Raw genomic sequence first — 14,172 nt, forward strand, 5'->3', positions numbered from 1 at the left:
TATCTCCATCTCTCTCTCTCTCCATCTCTCTCTCTCTCTCTCCCCCTATCTCTCTCTCTCCCTCTCTCTCTCTCCATATCTCTCTCTTTCTCCATCTCTCTCTCTCTCTCTCTCTCTCTCTCTTCCATCTACCACTGCCTTTCACCTCTGTTCTTTTCTGAAATTTACATTTCTCATTTGATTGCATGTTCAACCATTACTTCATATGTTACACGTAGATAGGCCCTTATAAGTAATGAGAAACAGTATGTTCGTTTCATAATAATTGTCTCTCATGCAACATATTTAAAAGTTCATCCAAATACCTTATATGTTCGAAAACTTATCCCAATGACGATTATCTTGAGGTACTGTCAAGATGAGGATAGTGAGGATACGGTCGTTGTAAGAAATCCTTAGTCTATATTCACATCAGAAAAGTTTAATTCAATATTGTTTCACTGATCGATCTCAGGCTAATGAAGAACATTGCACAATTATTGCATGTTGGACTTGGACATTTGGAGGCATCAGTATATATTTTTCTTTTTTTTGCATTAATTAAAAGACAAAAACAGACAACAGACAGAATCAACACAATTATGGGATTTGAACCTTGCATTTCAGCCCCATGAGAATGCCCAAAGATGGAAAATGCTAAGCAGGCAATCACAAATATGTGCATAAACTCTCAAACATGAACGGCCTGATGACTTGACACAAGTGCACCATGCCATCACGTGAACCTTATTGAGAAAATATTTTTGGTGTTATATGTATGTATGTATATATATATATATATATATATATATATATATATATATATATATATATATATATATATATATATATATATATATATATATATACAGTGCTTATAGAAAATCCATCCCCACTTTCAAAATTTTCACCTTTTGTTGCCTTATAGCCTGGAATTAAATTGCATTAAATCAGACTTTTTCCACCTTTATTTACCCATCATAACCCACAACTTCCAAGTGAAAAACAAATTCTACAAATTTCAGAAAATTAATTAAAAGTACGAAACAAAATGCCTTGGTTGGAGAAGTATCCACCCCCAGGGGCATACCAAGTGCATTTGGCACCCGGGGCGTCCCCTTCCTTTGGCAGAAGTCGTCCACCTCTTCATGTCCAGAAGGGAGATTGTCACTGGATGTGTCTGGGCAGTGTTTTCTCCCCTCCCTGGTCATGTTTGCAAATAAAATTTCAAGCAGATTACAGTACTGTACCTGCAGTAAGCAAATTGGAAATAAGAAAAATGCAGGCCATTAAAATTCAGCAAACAAGTACAACTGCTTGGCATTGATATTACAAAAACACATCTTAAACCATAGAGAAAACATCACCAGTAAGAATTTTCAAAAAGTAAGAGAAAATCCAGTGTCATGAAACGCCCGGCGATTGCACAACGTCATTTCCGTGGCGATGTTTTTCCTGCCCATTGACTATTTAATGGGGGAGATTAACTTTTCAGAAGGCCTGCGATTACAGCACAGTAATGTCATTAACTTTTCAGAATGAAAGGGTTAACCCATAAAGTGCATCGAGCTACCATCTTGGCTGAGAGGTGCATGGTGTATGCAAATTTTGACGTCAACCCAAAGAACGAATCGTGACCTTTCCTACAATGCATAATGCCCTGGTAACTTATGAAAGCTTGCTTCTAATTGGTGGAGAAAGCTGATGACAATAAAAGCATTTCTGGGATCATGCTATTGTGCTTTCTATGAGGACTCTTCAGGAGAAATTTTAAAAACTGTCAATAGTCCACTCTCAGCAGATACTTCAAGCCATCAACATCAGCTTCATCCATCGATGAACACATGCGAAGCACATCATCAGCTCCGCCTCCTCCGACCTCCTCCTACCTCCTCCTACCTCCTCCTACCTCCTCCCATTAACCACCACTTCCACCACCTTCCGCCCTGTAATGCAATGCTGTGTTCCTGCTCCGTGTTTATGTTCGGTTCCATGTACGACAATATAACGATGGTTTTAGTTCCAAGTTACTGTCTTTATTATTAGGTAAATAATGATTACATTATAATGTCACTTGCAACAAAAAACATCGTTACATCATCATACTGGAATTCAACTCTCCCAAAGGCATCCCCACGGCACCCCCACCCGTGGCAGATGGCCTCTCCACACCCCTTTTGTACGCCAGTGTCCACCCCCCTTATAATAGCAATTGTAAATTAACTCATGTGTAAGCAGATCAGGTCAGGTATGGGAGCATGTGCCAGAACAGCGCGTCGCTGCGTCCACTTTCCGTCGGTACTCCAGGGGCCTCCGTCCGGCCATCCCCCAGGCAGATTCCAGGCCCATCCCCATCTCCTTGAGATGGTGGTCAACCTGCTGCAACCATGAGGCACGTGGTCGGCCCACTGGCCTCCTCCACTCATGAGACTCCCTCGCTGAGAGAATCTGGTGAGCAGGATCAGCATCAGGAAAACGAGCCACATGTCCATACAGCCGCAACTGACGCTCACGGACTATGCAGGTAACAAATCTCATTTGAGTCTCTCTCAGCAACCGCTCATTGGACACAAAATCCGACCAGCGATAGCCAAGGATTCTCCGAAGACACCTGGTACCAAAGGAATTAAGTCTCCGTCTCAGATCCTTGGTCAGAGTCCAAGTCTCGCACCCATAGAGCAAGACTGGAAGTACCAAGGACCTGAAGACTCGGACTTTCGTCCTCCCGCACAGGTACCGGCAGCGCCACACCCCATGATCCAGTGAATCCATGACTCCCCAGGCCCGACCCAGACATCTATTGACCTCTGACTCGCAGCCAGCAGAGACATGAATATCACTGCCAAGGTAAGTGAATCTCTCCACGACCTCAACATCCTCACCACAAACAGACACAGACAGGACAGCAGCATCCAAGATGTCACCGAAAGCCTGGATCTTAGTTTTGACCCAAGAAACCCGTAATCCCAGCGGCTCCGACTCTTCATTCAGCACCTCGAGGGCCCCCAAAAGGATTGTCTAAAGTCTCCGCAAAGATGACTGCATCGTCTGCAAAATCAAGGTCCGAGATCTTGACATTCCCAAACGATGCACCGCAACTTGATCTCTCCGACATCCTCCCTAAAATCCAGTCCATACAAGTGCTGAAAAGTGTGGGGGCAAGTACACATCCCTGACGAACTCCTGTAACAACTGGAAATAAGTCAGAGATGGTACCACCACACTTCACAGCACTCTCAGAACCAGAGTAGAGTTCAGACATCAGATCGATCAGTTTTGGTGGCACCCCACGAAGACCAAGAATCCTCCAGAGGACATCCCGATTCACTGAATCGAACGCTTTACAGAGATCAACATAGGCTGCAAGCAGCCCCTGCCGAAACTCTCATCTGCGTTCGGTGAGGACACGAAGGGCAAGGATACGGTCAATCGTTGACCTCTTTGGTGTAAAGCCTGACTGCTCTGGACGCTGGTGCTCAAGCAGATGGTGGCGAACCCTATCAAGAATTATCCGAGCAAAGACCTTGCCCGGCACTGAGAGCAGCGTCACCCCTCGGTAGTTGTTGCAGTCTTGGCGATCACCCTTCCCTTTCCAGAGAGGGACAACAAGGCCCCTCTTCCAGTCAGTTGGGATGATGCCTGTGTTCCAGGCAGAGCACAAAACTGCATGCAACGACACGAGTGCAGCATTTCCACCAGTCCTGAGAAGTTCAGCATGGATGCCACAAATCCCTGGAGCTTTGCCCCGTTTCAACTGGTTCACCGCAGCCCGTGTTTCCACAAGCGAGGTGGACCACAGTTGATTCGAGGGTCAGCAACAGGGATTGTAACACCCTTGACGTCCAACTCGACAGCTAGGGGATCAGCCTGGTACAACCGCTCAAAGTAACCGGCCCAGCGGGCCTTCACTTCAGACTCCTCTGTCAAGAGCCTACCACTCTCTGCTCGAACTGCAGTGCTCCGAGGGATGGGCTTGGATGAACGTAATGCGCAAATTCCCCTGTAAGCGGGACGAGAATCACCTGTCCACAGGTGATGCTCTACCCCCTCACAGATTCCTCGCACATAGGCCTCCTTGTCCACCCTCAGTGCACGTACAGTTTTACGCCTCAGCTCCCTGAACAGCTCAGCTCTGCCATTCAGCCTGGCCCTGCGACTCTGGTCAATGGTATCCAGTGTCCCTTGAGAGACAAAATTCTTCTTTGCCCTGCGGTGAGCTCCAAGACATCCACCGGCAACATCAAGGACGGTGGTCTTAAAGGCGCTCCACAACTCTTCAGAACCCCCCAAAGCACCCAGACCCCCCAAGTGTCCACTCAGCCTGTTCGCAAACTCCTCAGCTACTCTCTCATCCCTGAGCTTGGCAACATCCAGCCTAGGCTGGGATGGTACCATTCTCCAGGATTTAAGGTGCAGCTTTAGAGTTGCTACAACAAGCCTGTGGTCAGTATTGAGGAACTGAGCACTCCGGTAAACCCTGCAGTTCTGGATCATCCTCCAACGACCGTCAATAAGGACATGGTCAATCTCCTTTGCCACACCGCCAGCGTTGGAATACCAAGTCCAGCAATGAGCTTGTGGGCGCTGAAACCATGAACCAGCCACCCTAAGTCCATGACTTCTTGCAAAGTCAAGGAACTTAGTGCTATTCTGGTTCATAGTTCCTGACCCATGGGGACCAACACACACCTCATAACCATCCCTATCAGTTCCAGTCGATGCATTGAAATCCCCCAAGACTAGAAGTGTATCTCGTCTGGGGCACTGATCAACCACAGACTCGAGCGTGGCGTAGAATGCATCCTTCACGGTGAGATCACTCGCCTCAGTCGGAGCATAAACAGAGACCATGGAAATGACACCTAAGGAGTGACGAATCCTTAATCTCATAATACGCTCGTTGACCGGTGTTACCTCAATTATCATTGGGGTCAGCTTATTGGACACAGCTACAGCAACTCCTTGGGTATGGTAACCATCAGAGCGACCAGAACAATAGTAGGTGTAACCACCCACCATTATCTCGCCGCAATCCGGTCTCCGAACCTCAGAGACAGCTGCAATCCCGATGTCCAAACGCTTGAGCTCAGATGATAACAGAGACAGGTGATCATCCTCTCTTAGGGATAGGACATTCCAGGCACCCACCCGAAGGGACCCTGTGGTTACCCTGTGGTTTCCCTCCTATCATCAAAGATTGGGGGTCCCGAAGGCTTTGCCCAAATCCCGTCATCCGGTGAGCTGCCCTGCGAAGGGAAGCTGCACAGGAGGTACTCCCACGGAGTGGGTTTTCAGATTTTTTTGCGTTGTTGTATTTTGCGGAATGAGGGGTTTGACGGTGGCCGGAGTGCAAATCCTGCCACCAACCTCTTGATAAAAAAGTAACCCAACTGCAGGAGGACGTCCGCAGACACAGATGGGCATGAGATATGGATGGCCGTTGGCTCACAAGGAGGTCCTCCGCCCTTTGACAGGTTTTATTTTTAATTCTGCTGGGTGTCCATATCCAAACACCCTCCTCACCAGAAAACCTGGTGGGGGGAGATGGTTTAGTCGCCGACAACCCGACCATAGAACAGGTTAGTACAGGTTTACATGGTACCTGTAGCAGGTCACAGATCTAACCTGACCTGACATAATTCAAGAGGAAATTCAAGAGGCTCAAAATCTAGTAAACTATTCATATTGTTGCGGTTGAGGAAATTCGCAAACCACCATTCAGGTCCCGTAGGTGAGATATCTCTGTAAGAACATGTGTAGTTCACCCCAAACCCGTTGTTTAGAGGGAATAAATGTGATTCATTCGGGCTGCGACCCTTTGAGATAGCCGTTTTTCTGTTCTATCTTTATTTAGAACCAACCACGTCTCAACCGCCATCACACAACAACCACCAACCGCAACGCCGCTTCACAACAACAACAACGCCAACGGCCACGACCTTTACCTTCACAACTCGCTCCCGCAAACATCGCATCACCGCCATTCCAAATGGCACCATGGCCATAAACCACCACCATAAACCCTCCACCACCTTCACCTCTCCTCTTTCTACCGCCATTCCCGCACCACCTGTGAACACCGAGCGTCGGGCTGTCCTGGGCTCGTGCAAGATGCGCGCAGAGCCGTGAGTGCAAAATGCGGCCTTTCCGAGGAGAATTCGGATCAGGAATGCTACACGCCCACTTCTGATCCGTCCAATCAGCAAGTGCGGGGCGGTTTGGCCACGCCTCTAGGCACGTCGGTGTAGAATCGAGATATGCAAATTCTAGGATCAGGGAGACTCACGCCCCTTTTCCTCCGTCCAATGGGCGAGCGTGGCTCCACTCCCGAGCTCGTTCTGATCCAGAAATTTGCATATGGGTTCTCCTGCCGGCCTATAAAGCGCCGAGCGCGGGCGAATTTGAGCAGTCTGTCGGGGTTCAGAGTCTGTCAGGGAGCTGCAGAGAGAAAGCCTGGAGCTTGGAGCACGGTTTAAAAGAGTCGGTTTGAGAGAGTCAGTTTTTTGGTTGGAGAGCAGAGTGTGGCAGCGGCAGGGTCGAGTCGGTCTCGGCAGAGTCGGCCTCAGAAGAGCGGAGAGTGTTTTGGGCAGAGTCGGGTTGGAGCGCGGAGTGGAGTCGGGAGGCGAGGGCGTACAGGTGGTTTTTGCTGCAGTCGGCTGAGGAGAATTGGGGAAGAGACCGAAGAGCTCGGGTCCGAAGCAAGGAAGACGGCGGTCGGAGACGAGGTCGCGGTGGAATCGCTCGTCGTGGGACCCAAGCAAGCCAGCTATACTCTTTCCCCAGAGCATCAACAATTCCCCCCTTTTTATCCCAAGCTGAGATAGTGCGAAAAGGGGGCCCCGTTCCCACCCCACTCCAAGCAGTGCCAACGAAACCCGCGAAGGAGCACGAAGTCGGGGCACCGCCGCGCCGCCACATTTGCGGCTGATCACAAAGACACGGGTAGGATCCACCTGGTCTCGCGGACCTGACCGCTCTTTCAGGTCCCGCGCAAATATTGGCCCACAGGCCCCGTCTGCCCCCTTGTCTTTGTGGGTTGCCTTTTCTTTTACTTTTGAGTAAATGTGTTGTTGGCGCCGTCTGTAAAGTAAAACTGTTTAAGTGTTGCCATGTGCTCGCGTCATCGGTAGTATCTCTGCATTGTTGTGTTTCTTTTGTTGCAATTGCTTTAGGTGCATAATTGTTGTAATTGTATATGTGTGCTCTCCGTGTGCCGCGGAACAAATGTGCATCATGTTGAACTGTTTTCCCGTTTCGCTTCGTCTTTTCTTTAATTGAATCTCCATCTTGCTTCACGTAAAGGGTTGGTAGTGGGTTTAATACGCCCGATAATTAATCGGAACCGTCGAGGCCGACGATAACACCGCTCGGTTATCCCGATAGTACGGAACGGGTCGCTTAAGTGGCCCGTGTCCGGAGTCGACCTGCGGCGAGGTGCGATCGCCCGGTCTACCCTCCGCGTGGGTACTTAGGTAGGTCGAGTTTGGCGAACAACCCTATCCCACACGGGGGACCGATTGGCACGATCGTGGTGAGGCCGAAAGGCCCACCCGTGACTAGCTCCCGGCGTTAGTCCGAGAGGGTCACGACCGAATTGTCCGTCCAGTGGGCGACGTGCCGCGATTCGAGTCACGTCGCCGTTCGCACGCCGGCGGGTGCGAATTCGCTACAATATTTATAAAGTCAAACTTCACTTCAAATAAAATTCATCTTCAGTATCATCTTTGGTACTTTCATTGCTGCTTTAACAATCATCTATAAAGTACTTTCATAACAATTGTTTAAACACAAATTCTTGGTATCATAACTGTCTTCTGTTCCAACAGAGATACTATCATCACTCTCATGATCTTCAAAATCTTCAGTTGAATAATGACTCATATTTAATTGGAAGAAAAGCATTACCATCTCCATCTGTATACTTTTTTTCATTAACAGATTCAACCACGATATTTTTTAGATTAAAGGTAATTTTAAAATGGTCCTTAACTACTATTGAACGAAATGTCATTTCACCTGATATATTAACATCCTGTATTTCATCAGGATTTACATCTTTCGGGTGGTTGAAAAAATACAAATTGCTTCTTGCATATTACAGATGGTCTTATCTTTTCTTTCCAAAGCTTCATCCATAAGGTTTTTCTTTTTTAATACTTTTTCTTGTTTCATTGCTTCTTCTAGTTTTGAATATATTGCCAGAAGGAGAGAAGAAACTTTTGTTGGAACGACTTCAATTGATGTTCTTCCTGATATACTAAAAGCCCTTCCACTGAAGGAAATTGAAGTACTCATATTATTCACCATAATTGTTTTTATCCAATAGTTGTTATATTTATCTTTATTCAATTTTACATCCTCGACATATTTCTCAGTATCTTTTACAAATGAAGAGATTGATTGAAACTTGTCTTTTGTATCTTGATACATTGTATTTCTTCAGTGAAAAAAGTTGGAGGATAAAATGGTTTTAAGCACATTCACCTGTAAATTAAACAGAATTTTTATCAAGAAAATTTTATTTTAAGCAAAGTTTTGTTCTATAAATATGGCGAATACAACATCCTGCTATGTTTGTAATCATGAATATAAATGTTATATAAAAAAAAACACCTTCAAACCAACAAACACACATTCAATCTTTTCAGACAAATATCTCTACTTGACCAAGAAACAAAACATTGTGATAGATGTGATAATGATATTCTTTTAAAAAAAATTTATAATAAACACCTTCAATCATGCAAACACAAGAACAATGACGAAAGGGAAGGTGCCACTAAATTCTCCATTGAAAACACTGATGGGGCATTTCAAGGGCATATAAAAATAAGAACGTTTCGCTTTCAAGACCCTGGACCATCTTCAATCAATGAAGCTGTTGATATGGTTAAACAAAGTATTGAAACTATAATTAAAAGTCATTAAGTGAAATGAAAACTTTTAAGTTTTATATGGGAGTAACATTGAATATGGTGAGAGAAGATGATGAAACTACTCTCTATATGAGGACAAACCCTCACTTTATCTGACCATTTCAAGATTTTGTAAGATGTGATGTTTACGATGAACTCCAGAGACAAGAACAAGATGTTGATAACACTGTAGTAGGTAGTGGATTTGCTATTACAAAAATAATCTTTTTAGATATACACATCTTAAAATCAGATCCTCTTCAAGCTTCTTCTTATATTGATGTACCAAAAGAGATAAAACTTTAGAAAGCGGTTGTTAATATTCAAAACAAAGATAATAAACATTTTCTATCGTCTGTTATTGCTCACTGACATCCTCCACAATGGAAACCTGAAAGGGTTGAACAGAATAAGAAATACGAGAATGCATTAAATGTTAAAGATTTAAAGTTTCCAATGTCATTGAGAGATATTCCTAAATTTGAGAAAATGAATAATCAATCTGTTAATGTTTTTGGATATAAGGATACAAACAAAGTTCAGAAATTAAAAATTTCAAACAACTATTAAAATGATGAAACACACATTGACCTTCTTTACTTTACTTCAAAGGAAAAATCACATTATGCTTTCATCAAAAATTTTTCAAGATTAACCAAATCACAACTATACAAGAGAAAATGTAAAACGTATCCTTGTAAGAGATGTCTCAACTCCTTTCAAACAAAAGAATGATTAAATCAACATTCGAAATATTGTTGTAATCATAAATCAACCGTAATCAATTTACCAAAAGCAGGTTCAAACACATCATTCAAAGATTTTAACACATATATAAAACATCCGTTTGTGATATATGCTGATTTTGAAAGTATCCTTGAAAAGATAGATACTGTTTCTCCAAATCCAAATAAACATAAAAACATACTCCTTGTGGTTTCTGTTGTTATATCAAATCATCTGTTGGTGATGAATACAACAAGTTCAAACATAATAGAGGAGAAGATGCCTGAGAAGTTTGTCAGACGATTGGAAAAAGACGATACAAGACTAAGAGAAATAATGGTTAAAACCTATTAACCAATGTCATTAACAAAGGGAGAGAAAAAGGAATTTAGAAAGAACAGTATCTGTCATATTTGTGAGGAGAAAATTGAGGGAGAGGTCAAAGTTAGGGATCATTGTCATCTTACTGGAAAATATAGAGTTCCAGCACAGTCCCATTGTAATCTTAATTACAAGCCCCCAAACTTTATTCCTGTTTTTCTTCACAACAACGCTCACTATGACACACATCTATTTATAAATAAACTTTCAAAGATATCTGGAGATTTTTCTGCCATTCCTAACACAGATCAAAAATACATCTCATTCATAAAAACTATTCAAACATCCCCCATAACCCATATCAGATTTCTTGACACATAAAAGTTTATGGCAAGTCCATTATCTAAATTAGCATCAAATATTAAAAACTTACAGAATCTTAAATCACATTTATCAAATCAAGAAGAGATTGATCTCTTATCTCAAAAAGGAATATATCCGTATGACTACATGGATTCATTTGAGATGTTTAAAGAAACACAACTTCCTTCAAGGGAAAGTTTCTATAGCAAGTTGAATAAAACTCATATTTCCGATACAGATTATACACGAGCTAAAAAGGTTTGGGAGAAGTTTTATATAAAGAATCGTGGAGAATATCATGATTTGTATCTTTCAACTGATGTATTGTTATTGGCTGATGTGTTTGAAACTTTTAGAACTGTCTATCATAATAAAAATTCTTATGGATTAGACCCCGCTCACTATTACACAGCCCCGGGTTTGGCTTGGAGTGCTATGTTAAAAATGACAAAACAGAATTTGGAATTAATCAGTGATATAGATATGCTTTTAATGATAGAGAAGGCTAAAAGAGGAGGAATATCTCAAGTATGTTCCAAGAGATATGCTGAAGCAAATAACAAATATCTTCCTGATTATAATAAGAATGAGGACAACTTTTTCCTGATGTATTATGATGCGAACAATTTGTGTGGGTGGGCTATGTCTCAATCTTTCCTTTCTGGAAAACTTAAATGGGTGAAAGAAAAACATTATGAAAAAGTTGTACAAGACATTGTTGTCACCTCTCAAAAAAATTGGATGAAGCTGAAGTTGGATATTATTTTGAGGTTGATTTAAAATATCCAGAAGAACTTCATCACAAACATAAAGACTTTCCTTTTGCCCCTGATAAAGAAAGTCCAAGAAAAGAATGGTTAAGTGATTACCAACAGTCATTTAATATAAAAGGTAAATCTACAGAAAAAACTAATTATGACATTAAATGATAAAGAAGGTTATGTTTTGCATCAAAGGAACTTGAGACAATATTTATCTGCTGGGTTGAGAGTGTGGAAATTACATAGAATTTTGAAATTTAAACAAAGTCATTGGTTAAAGAAATATATTGATTTTCATATAAAAAGGAGAACAGAAGCACAAACAGATTTTGAGAAGGACTTTTATAAATTCATGAATGATGCTGTATTTGGAAAGACTATGGAAAATGTTAGGAATCAACAAAACATAAGACTTGCTACATCTTGGAAACAGGCTTCAAATTTAATTAATACACCAAGTTTTGAACGAGCGGAGGTGTTTTCAGAGAACTTTTGTGCTATTCATTTGAAAAAAAGATAGTATTGAAATGGATAAACCTATTGATATAGGAACATCAATTCTTGTCTTGTCAAACTCGTTAATGAATGACTATTATTACCTTCTTCTTCTTCTTCTTCTTCTTTCGGCTGCTCCCGTTAGCGGTCGCCACAGCGTTGCTGTGCATAATGATTTGGCACAGGTTTTATGCCAGATGCCCTTCCTGACGCAACCCTGGTCGCCTCTTATGACACAGGGATATGGTACACCTATTCTAACCGGGGCATACACCGGGCCCAGGACACTGGTACACACTTCGCCGACCTTGGAAGGATGGCAGGCTGAGTCAACCTCCTGGTGTGTATTAATTCAAGAGGCCAATGGGGTTTGAATTCAGGACCTTTTGTATGCCAAGCCGCTACCCTAACCACTACGCCAACACCAGGCTAATGTTTGACTATTACTATAATAATTTAAAATCAAAGTATAAGGATAATGTGTCATTGTTATAAACGGATACAGATAGTTTTATATTAGAAATTAAGACAAGTGATGTATATGAGGATATGATTGATAATATTGATATATATGATACAAGTAATTATAAGTCAGGTGATGTGTTGCTTTCATCAAAGAATAAAAAGGTTATTGGTAAGTTTAAAGATTAATTGGGTGGGAAGGTCATGAGTGAATTTATAGGATTGAGATCAAAGTCTTATGCTTTCACGTATATTGATAATAACAACATTGAAAGGTGTGATCAGAAGCTAAAGGGAATAAAGAAAAATATAATCAAGGAAACAATAAACTTTAAACATTATTACAACTGTTTAACGTTAAAGAAGGAAGAGCACAGAAAAATGAATACAATAAGAAGTTATAAACATTAATTATATACAGAAGAGATAAATCAGAAAGCATTAGGAGCTTTTGATGATAAAACATATATTTAGAGAATGGAATCAATAGTCTCCCTTATGGTTATAAGTAGAAGTGTTAAGATATTGGGTTGGGAATTTTAACGTCTTTTTACTGATTTATAAATGATAGAACCAAGCAATAACCAAACCAAAGAGTTGAGATGTAATCAGCCTTGTTATTTAAATGGGAAACATAAAGAATGTGACAAATATCAAATAAGTCTTATTGAAGAAATAACCCAGGTAAAAGTAGATCAAACAAATAAGCGGATAAATTTAATTACAAATAAGTTGGAGAATGTAAAGAAGAAAATTAATATCCTTGAATGAACTGAAAACTTTGATGGTTATCAATTGTACAATGGAAAAACAATTTACTACAATCTCAAAATGATATATGGGTCAGGAGGTGGCCAAATGAGAGCATTAAGAGAAGTTTATCATTTCATTTCTGCTCAACAAAGATACTTAAACCAAGAACCAAGTTCCAAGTTATTCTTTGTGAATATACTCGATGGAAATGAATGTTATAAGAAAATTATGTTATTTTATCGACCTAAAGTATCTACTTTAGGTAGATACCTAAAAAAAATCTACCTAAAGTAGAACATGGACAAATATTCGTTGGTTCGCTCTTTGAGTGGAATGAAAATATGAAAGGGAAGAAGTGCTTTAATCAGTAAGTCTTAATCTTTCATAGTCTCAATTTTTCATTTGCTTATATGGGAGGGGGAGGAAATGAGTCTCAATTTTGCATTTGTTTGTATGGGAGGGAATGGGATGGTGGGGGGGAATCAGTCTCCTATTTTGAGCTTTTGGGGCTTGAGTCAGAGTTTTTCCCTTTTCCCCCATTCACTTAAATTGGCATCCCAGAAACCTCAATTTTCATCCATACATATATATATATATATATATATATATATATATATATATATATATATATATATATATATATATATATATATATATACACACTGATGAGCCAAAACATTATGACCACTGACAGGTGAAGTGAATAGCATTGATTTTCTTGTTACAAATAGGAACCTGTCAAGGGGTGGGATATATTTGGCAGCAAGTGAACAGTCAGTTCTTGAAGTTGATGTGTTGGATGCAGGAGAAATGGGCAGGAGTAATGGCCTGAGCGACTTTGACAAGGGCCAAATTGTTATGGCCAGACGACTGTGGCAGAGCATCTCTGAAACAGAAAGGCTTGAGGGGTGCTCCCGGTCAGCATTGGTGAGTACCTACCAACAGTGGTCCGTGGAGGGACAAACCACAAACTGGCGGCAGGGTGTTGGGTGCCCAAGGCTTATCGATGCGCGAGGGCAATGAAGACTTTCCTATCTGGTCCGAACAGACAGAAGGTCTACTGTGGCACAAGTCACAGAAAATATTAATGGTGGTTACAGGAGGAATGTGTCACAATCCACAGTGCATCACACCCTGCTGCGTATGGGGCTGCGTTGCCGCAGACCAGTCAGAGTGCCCATGATAACCCCTGTCCACTGTCGATAGGCCTACAATGGGCACGTGAGCGTGGGAACTAGACCTTGGAGAAGTGGAAGAAGATCGCCTGGTCCGATGAGTCCCATTTTCTTTTAGATCACGTGGATGGCCGTGTACGTGTGTGCCGTTTACCTGGGGAAGTGATGGCACCAGGATGCACTGTGGGAAGACGACAAGCCGGTGGAGGAAGTGTGATGCTC

Source organism: Eptatretus burgeri, chromosome 2 (assembly GCF_056783735.1).
Source record: "Eptatretus burgeri isolate ZD-2024b chromosome 2, Ebu_testis_v1, whole genome shotgun sequence".
Lineage (NCBI taxonomy): Eukaryota > Metazoa > Chordata > Myxini > Myxiniformes > Myxinidae > Eptatretus > Eptatretus burgeri.